This window comes from Rhinopithecus bieti, unplaced genomic scaffold (assembly GCF_001698545.2).
Source record: "Rhinopithecus bieti isolate Rb0 unplaced genomic scaffold, ASM169854v2 scaffold_2888, whole genome shotgun sequence".
NCBI classification, from domain to species: domain Eukaryota; kingdom Metazoa; phylum Chordata; class Mammalia; order Primates; family Cercopithecidae; genus Rhinopithecus; species Rhinopithecus bieti.
This window is the reverse complement of record NW_016804209.1, coordinates 4,455,755-4,464,723: the sequence shown is the minus strand read 5'-3', so window position 1 is coordinate 4,464,723 and position 8,969 is coordinate 4,455,755. Positions and strand designations below refer to the sequence as shown.

At 43.5% G+C, this 8,969-nt stretch overlaps 1 protein-coding gene across 1 annotated transcript in view; it reads left to right on the top strand.

Annotated features, from left to right (window-relative positions):
* Window positions 1–852: 852 nt before the first annotated feature.
* CSGALNACT1 (chondroitin sulfate N-acetylgalactosaminyltransferase 1) overlaps window positions 853–8,969 on the top strand; it is a 365,212-nt gene continuing 357,095 nt past the window's right edge. The window contains exon 1 of the mRNA XM_017867278.1: window positions 853–952. The gene's annotated coding sequence lies outside the window, so the exon portion shown is untranslated. The remainder of the gene's footprint in view (window positions 953–8,969) is intronic.

The following is an 8,969-nucleotide window of genomic DNA, read 5'->3' as shown; positions in this document are numbered from 1 at the left end:
AGCAGAAGCTCTCCAAGGAAGGCGTTATAGCTGACCAAGAAGAAGAGACCGTGATTAAAGGCATGGAATCCCCGAAGTGCCATTTACAAAGTTTTTGCATGGAAGTCGGCGCTCGGCGGGGAGGGCAGCCAAGGGAACAGAGCGGGTGGAGCAGGGGAATGGGCAACTCTGTCCTGCAAGAGTAAAGGACCCCGTGGAGACTGGACACCTCTCTCCTGCAACTCGGGCCACGCCACAGTGTCCTAGTCTCTAAACTTCTCCGGCTCTCGGTGACCAGTCACGTGTAAACCGTCCCTGATGTCCAAGCGCGGCCCCTTCCGAGAGTGACAGGCTTCGGCCAGGTCGCCCCGCTCCGACGAGCGCAGGGACGCACTGCAGAGGGGCCGTGGGGGACGCGGGTGTCCGCGGCTAAGCGCGACCCCAGCCCGGCCTTGGCCGCCTCCGCCGGACCCACCCCGCGGCGGGGCGCCGCTTGGCCGCGGGTTGCGCCCGCCGTGGAGGCCCCGCGCCGCCGCCGGCAGCCGCTGGCTGCCCCGCCCCGGGGGTCGCCTAGAGGCTCCGCGGCTGCCAGAGCGGGGGGGTGGAGCCGAGTCCCGCGGGGCCGGCCCGCGCAGGAGGGAAAGTTCAGGCAACGCGGCAGAGGCGCGGAGGCCTGGGCTCTGGGCAGTCATCACAGGGCGGCGCTCGGCGCTGAGTGCGGGTCCTTCCCGGCCCCCAGCCGGGAGCGGTGCGCCGCGCGGCGGGAGTCAGTGCGCCGGCAGATCGCCGTAGCCCACGCGCCGCGCTGCCTCTAAGCGCTATCCGCCAGCCCCGCGACCCCTGCGGTGGCTCGTGGCAGGCTGCGAGGAGCGGTGCCGCGCCTGGTCTCTCCCTCCGCCGCTGCCAGCCGGGGCCCAGGGCACGGGCAGGGGCCGGGAAGCGGTTCGGCAGGCCAAGGGCGCGGCGCCTCCAGGTGGGCGCGCGGGGACGCGGAGGGGGATTCCAGGGAGGGTCCGGGGTTGCTGCGCTGCCGGGGTCGTTTTGGCTTCACCAGCGTTTCTCGTGGCCTTCCGCTGTCTGATTACTTTCTGCAAAACCCACTGAAAAGTAGCCTTTCCACGTGCCGCGCGATGTATTATTGTGGCTGGGATGGAGAGGGTGGAGGGGGCGTGACAAGGGTGGCCGGTGGGCAGCGCGCTCGCCTGCCCTGGACCGCGCTCGTGGGGGAATGTGGCTGAGGGTCACCGCTGTCCGAATATGCCCATGGGACCGTGCGATTGGTGGGGCAGAAGCTGTGCGAGGGCATGATCTTGGGGTGGGTTGGGGGTTGGAAGGGCGGGGAGGAGAGGAAAGCTGTAGGATGCGAAGGCAAAGTTGTTTGTTTCCATCACGCTTCCTGCACCTGCACTGCTGTCAGAGATTTTGAAGTTATCTTTTCATCGACGAGCAAAGAATGGTGAGAAAGGAAGAGATGTTAACAGCACTGTGCCTGCCAAAACAGTGAGCCTCGGGAAATACTCATGAACGAAATACTAATAAAAAGGTTAAATTTCACAAACTCCACTTTTATTCTGATTTCAAAGCCTTGGCGCAGTTTTTACTTAATGCCATTAGATACGTCTAGATAATAAAGATAATGAACTGTAAAGATAATGAACTGTTCTTTCACGGTTTTTTTTAAAACTAGAAATCTAAATTTAATTCTGTAGGACTTCTTGGATTTTGTCGACATTGTTCCTACAAGAAAGTCAAATTACCTTGGTGTTACTTGCAACAGTGAACATTAGTAAGCCCTGTGCAGTGCTGAAATGTTGCTAATTGGAGGGAGAAAGGTCTTACAAACTTGGAAATAGATGCAGAAAGGCAAGATGAATTTTTATGTAAGCCTTAGGCATAAAAGGCGACTTGAACACGTTTTGTGATAGCGCATAATACACAGGGGACTAGGTACTGGGCTCCAAGAAGATGGTCAATTCCTAGAAAGCAAGAGATGGGCCATACCCGTTGTAAGATCACTGTACATATTTAATAATTCGTCTGCCTTGAGCTACCACACCATATGAACTCCATATAATACAATATCAAAATACTTTAATCCTGTTCGTCTTTGTGTGCTAAAATCTTATATGTCTATTTGTAAAATGTCTTAGTGGGTTTTAAAGCAGAATCTCCAACATTTGGATTCTTCCGTTTTCATTACAATGCAGTGAGCTTGTGCTTTGGTGTTCCAGAGACCTGAGCTCCAGGCGGCTTCTTCCACTTATTAACTGTATGACCTTGGGCAAGTTACTTACCCTTTCCCGGCCTTGGTGTCCTAATTTGTAAAATGCCAATAATACTCCTCACCTTATAGTGATGCTTAGCAGGAGGAAATTACATTTGGGAACTTAGCCTAGTGCCCGGAGCACACAGTATGCACTTCATAAATGTTGTCTTTTAGTTTTTTTGTCTTTCTTTACATTTAGGGATCCCCAGCTCCAGCATGTTTCAACATTTAAAAAAATGGTAAAAATTCCTTCTCTGTAACCTTACTTTCCATTCATGTATCCATTGACTATTTATTGAAGAATCTCAGATGCAGCCTAGAATGGGTGCTGAAAATAAGGAGCTGAAACTTTGGGGCAATACTTCAGCTTTTTCTTGTATCTTCCTAAGAATCCATCATAAGTTCATATGATGATGAATCGTACTTACCAATCTTCATATTGCCCTAGCTCTGTTCTTAATGCCATGTTATTACATTAATGCCATGTTATTACATGAGAAAGAAATAACAGTGAGATCTGCAGGGGTCCTCACCTTTCCTATTTCCTCGATGTCTAACACAGTGCCTGGCAGGGCACAAGGACTAAATAAAGATTTGTTGATTTAAAATGCAGAATGTAATGAAGTTATTCTTCGGGTTGCATCCGTCTTTTAATGATTCCTGATGAAAGGACCTTGAGATTCTAAATCATAGCCCTACTATGTTATTAGAGCTAATAGAGGTTATTACAGAGGCAAAGCTAAGGTAGAGTTTACTACCTATTGATTTTGCACTCATGATGAAGCAGTCTTATAAAACCTATAAAGCCGGGTTGGAGAGTAACTTCGCCACTAGGGGCCTCTTCAGCATAGTGTATCACCCCAGGCTGTCATTTATTACCGTTATCCTGTCCTTTAAGGTAGCCAAGAAATTTAACTTCCTGGGTTCATGACATGGAATACTTTATTTGAAAAAGGGCAACCTTGTGTCAAAAGCATTAGCCAAAGGCCTAAAAATAAATGGAAGTGGTCTTCAATGATGGATTTAGTACTAATTTTGAATACCTTTAGAGTTAAGGACTTAAAAGAGATGTAAGAGTTTGGATTTGTATTTTATATATCCTAATTTTCAAACATATGATTTTTTAAAAGGTTGAAAAAATATATATGATTTTCATCTAGCATTTCAGCGGTTTTCTTTGCATGTCTTTGGCACAGCTTATTTTTATCTTTTAATGTGTTTAAAAGGTTTATTTCCTAAACAGGTATTTGCAGCACTAACAGCAATCTAAGTTGTTTTTCAAGGAATTTTATCTGGCTAGCAGAAACTTCTGGTTATCGTTCCTTTTTTAAAAAATGGCTCACATCTGTAATCGCAGCACTTTGGGAGGCTGAGGTGGGCGGATCCCTTGAGATCAGGAGTTCGAGATCAGCCTGGCCAACGGGCGAAACCCCACCTCTACTAAAAATACAAAAATTAGCTGGGCGTGGTGGCACGTGCCTGTAATCATAGCTACTTGGGAGGCTGAGGCGGGAGAATCGCTTGAACCTGGGAGGCGGAGGTTGCAGTGAGCCTAGATCACACCAGTGACTTCCAGCCTGGGCAACAGAGCGAGACTCAGAAAAAAAAAAAAAAAAAAAAATGGAGCCACATTAAATCTCACCTTTAAAAAATGTTTTATCGCATTCCAAGATGCATCACTGAAAAGCACCTTTCTTCTGTGTGTTTTTGAAAAGACCTCTTATTTCTAAATTCTAATGTGAATGAAGTTAGTCAAGCTTGAGAATATTTATTGAACAACTCAAAGGTGTTTTTATTTATTTGTGTTTTATTTCTCAGATATAATTTGATATTTGGTAGAAAAATTACTGACAATGTATATAAACAAACGTTATTCCTGAAAATATTGCCATATTGTATGTAAATGAATGAGAACATTATATTTTCAGGTTTTCCATGAAATTTAATTCGAATGACAGACTAAATACCTTTAATCTGTAAGTAAAATTAGAAACAGTTAGACCCAGGTGTGGTAGTACCAGCTACTTGGGAGGCTGAGGTAGGAGGATTTGTTAAGCACTCAGGAGATCAAGACCACACTGGGCAACATCTCAAGACCTTGTCTCAGAAGCAAATGAACAAAACCCAACCAAGCTATAACAAAAATTAGCAACAGAGAAAAGTTTAGGTCTTAAATCTTACCAGTGGTTTTCCTATCTTATCTAGCAGAATGTCTCTGAGTTTGAAAATTATCAGACATCCAATTCTGATTTTACATGGCAGGATTTTACAATAACACAATCTGGTTTTCGCACTCCTTCCCACTTTTTTAATTTTTTTTAAATCAAGGTCTAAGTCAGTACTCTTAAGAGAGCAGGGTAAGAGGAATAACTTTTGGATGAAGGTTGTAGAACATTTTAAATATCATTTCCCTCTGATTAAGCTAAATGCTTTGGATTACTTTTAGGATTCTGTGCACATGAAAAAGTTATAGAGATCCCATTTGCACAAACTAATGCTTCCCCAGAACTGCGAAGTCTGGCTTATCCTCAAACCCCCAGCTAGCAAAGGCCATGGTGTCTCCCTCCCTCTCCTTCATCCTCCCAGACTGAAGCTGGGTCCATGCCAAGATGATAGGTACAAAGCCTTATGCAGGATGGGACAATTTAGTTTGGGCCGGAGCTCCAAGCTGAACAAGGTTATGGATGGCTGAGTTGAGAGGAAATGAATGAGTCTTTAAGCCTGGGAGTCATTTTCAGGAACCAGCAATTGGGAGGTGTGCCTGCACAAAAATAATTGTTTGCTAGAATTTCATGTTTTGAACCTATGACTTAGGGAAACATTACTTTGCTGCACAGATAATTTTTGTTGCTGTTTTTAGGCAATGCATAAAATGCATTTGGTTACCCTGCAGTCATATTTGATTTTTTGTTTCATTTGCACACACAAAGGACATTTGAGTTGATGGAGGAACAGAGGAGCAGGAAATGGGGAGGAGGTAGATGTGAATTGTCCATGTATGCTGAGGGTCAGCCTTGTTTTTGTATTCCTAAGGCACATGGGCACACAGCACTGCAGCTTATTAATAGGACTTGGCCACTGGTGATTTTTGTGGTATATTCATCTATTCCGTTAATAAAATTACTAGAATGGTGATCTTTGACTTAGGCTTTGTGTTCTCTCAAAACTGACTTTCTATTTCTGTTTCTCAAACGTTAAAAACATGCTAAAGTTAATGTATCAGTCAATAGGTCAATATATGTACACAGGACTGTGCTAGGAACCCCTTCCTCTGTGGTAGACTGTTCCATGTCGGGTGCTCAGTCTGGTCAACAGAGAATGGACTGAAGTTCCTGCAGGACATCCTTGTGGGGCACAACCTGCATAACTTTGTGTGACACTCTCATCTGTAAAAGTGGTTACAACAATGTCTGGAGCATAGTAAAGGTTATATATGTGTGTGTGTACATTTTATATATCATATAAGATATATTAATACATAATATATTATATGATATATGAATATATACTATTATTTATGATATATGTGATATATACATATCATATAAGATATAACATTTTATATTATATATCATATAATAATTTATATCATTCATCATTATCATCATATCTTATAAAATATATTATATATTATATAACATTGTATATTTTATGTAATATATACAATTTTTAAAAAGTTATATAATATAGATATATACATATACACATGTATTAGTCTTATCTCACATTGCTGTAAAGAACTACCTGAGACTGGGTAATTTATGAAGAAAAGAGGTTCAGTTGACTCACAGTTCCACAGGTTGCACAGGGGGCATGGCTGGGGAGGCCTCAGGAAACTTGCAATCATGGCATTAGGTGAAGGGAAAGCAAGCACATCTTCACATGACAGCAGGAGAGAGAGAGCCGGGGGGAAGTGCTACACACTTGCAAACAACCAGATCTCGTGAGAACTCTATCACAAGAACAGCAAGGGGAAAGTCTGCCCCTATGATTCAGTCACCTCCCCCAAGGCCCCTCCTTCCGTATGTGGGGATTATAATTTGACAAGGGATTTGGGTGGGGGCACAGAACCAAACCATATCGATATATAACTGTTGGTTGTTGTTATTAATGGTATCATTATTGACTGCATTGCTTTCAGAGTAGATCATTCTAGTAGTTGCAATAAGCTGGAACAGAGGATTCAGGTAAACTTAGTGCTTATAATAATGTTTGCAAAGCTAAGTAATTCATTTAAGTTTTCTTGTTTCACTTCTACCACGATTATTCTCTTCCCACGATAAAAATGGCTAACACTGATGCAGCCCTTAAATATGTAGCAGGTACTCTGCTTAGTGTGGTACATGAGTTCTTCATTTAATCAGCACAGCCACCTTAGGAACTGTGCACTCTTATTATCTGTGTTTTACAGATGAGAACACTAAGGTTTAGGAAGCAAGTCAAGGTCAGCTAGTAAGTGTTGTAGCTGGGCCTTAGTCCATATCTGCCTGGCTCCAGGATCTGAGCTCATGACCTCTTTGCTGTCTTTTCCAGCGTAAATATTCATTAAATTGGCAGCCTGGAAAATGTCTTTGAGTTCTGAGAGTTAACAAAACATGCAAACTTGATTTTCCTTAGAGTATTGTATTTGTCTCCATGTCTGGGCATGATGGAGCAAGATAAGAAAATAATTTTTATCAGAGGGTCTGCTTCAGCACTTTTAATTTATAGATTTGTGTATGTAGCTTTTTCCAGCAGTTCAAAATACAATGTAGAGCAACATCTTTGTTTAACATCTAACTTCCAATCAAGGCATTTGGCAGGCATGTTATAAGCAGAAAGTATGAACAAGATCAAATGTGTGGGTTGCAGAATAATAAGGTATTAAGGCTGGAGTCAACCATGCATGCATTCATCTATCAAACATTTTTATGCACCTGTTCTCTGAAGGTACTCTGCTAGACACTGCAGGGAATACCAAGATGTGAAGACAGTGCAGGAGAGAGGAAGGGTTTGAGACTTTGGTGGTGGACAAACTGGGGTTTGAATTCCAGCTCTACTCCTTACTGACTAGGGGGACCTTGTTCCATTACTCAACATCTCTGAGGCTTAGCTTCCTCACGTGCAAAATGGGGATAATAACACCTCGTAGGCTTGTTGCAACAATTAAACAAAAGGTATAGGTAAGGTTCCAAGCCACCAGGAAATAGTAGGTACCAACCAATAGCAGTGTCCGTTTTCTTCTTTCTTCTCAGTTCTCTCCTCTCACCCTCTTCCTTCCCTTCCCTCTTCCCACCTGCCCTCGACTGACAGAGTGGTGGTAGAGATAAAAGTATCTAAAATCCAAGGCTGAGTATAGTCAGTTCCTTTAGAATGTTGTTTTGGTTCTCCCACCAGGGGCTGGGATAAACCTGGCAGCAGTGTAGGGTCCCTGTGACATTTGGTTGTTACCTAAACTGGCCAAAGAGGATGGCCAGGAGGCAAATGGCAGCTTGGAGCCCAAGACAGGTATCTATGGTATAGAATAGGGTTTCGGTACAAGAGTTAAGGGAAAAGCTATTTTAAGAAGAAGTCAAGAACTTCGATCTCGTGGAAGTTGAAACAAGTCAGAAATGAAGTTAGAGTTCAGGTGAAGAGAAGGGGTTGGGGATCCAGGATGCAGGGGGATATGATTGGCCATTTCTTGAGGGATCCAAGACTGGGTCAGGAGCTCAGCTGTGCTGCACTAGCTGGATGGTTTCTGCTGAAAAGCTCAGCAGAGAGCTGCAGCCTGATGTATCTCCAGATTGGTGCATTGCCTCTTACGGACTTCTGGCTTCCTGGCCTCCTACTGCAGGATTTTTCCAAAGGCAGTACACCCCCTGTCAGTGAGTAGCTAAGTCAAAATTATTAGTTGTCTGGCAATAACTACTCGAGATCTTTAAGGGGTAGCTATTGTCACAGGAGAAATTAGCCTTTTTCCCCCAATTGGGGATTTGGTTAATTACATCCAGGTCTGTTTCACTATGATTCAGGGAGCCAGATTCATGGAGGCCTGTATAGGGCCCTGCTTGCAGTTCTGTGTAGTAGTCTGTGTTGTTAGATCAGGGAGGGTCTTTAGAGAGATGTTCCAAGTGGTTTTATGATAATGAGCTGCCTTGTTTGGTGCCCAGGGTAGATGTTGTGTGTGGTAGGGAGGGAATGTGGATTTTACAAAATCACTACAGTTCAGAAATGTCTACCTCAGCCAGGAGCAGGAAGCCTTAACTTGTTATTTATTATGCCATGGCACGTAGGCATAAACCAGCCCTTCTGTGAATAAGCAAACAGAACCTGCCCAGGTGCAAGAGAAGCTTGATTCAGGCTTTAAAAAAAAAAAAAAATCCCAAAATTTAAAAACAGTATTGAATTGGAGAACAGTTTGTTTCAAGCAAGTTACTGTAATTTTCAAAAACCCATTTTGTGGAACTAATAGAGTGTATTAAGATGAATTGAACAAACTTAAAAAAAACCAAAAAAAAAAAAAAAAAAAAAAAAAAAAAAAAGACAGTTTGGGGGGAAGGGGAAAAGCCCTTAAAAAAAAACGAAACTAATTTAAAATGGTTCCCGGGAATATTAGTATCATGAGCATATGCAAAGCACACAAATAAGTGAAAAAATCTGGGAACCAATGAACTGAATAAGGAAACAGCACCCCTGGTGAATGGGCCTGGGAGATGCAGTCATGCACAACAACCTCACTTTTAACTCTGTGAACCTGGGCAAG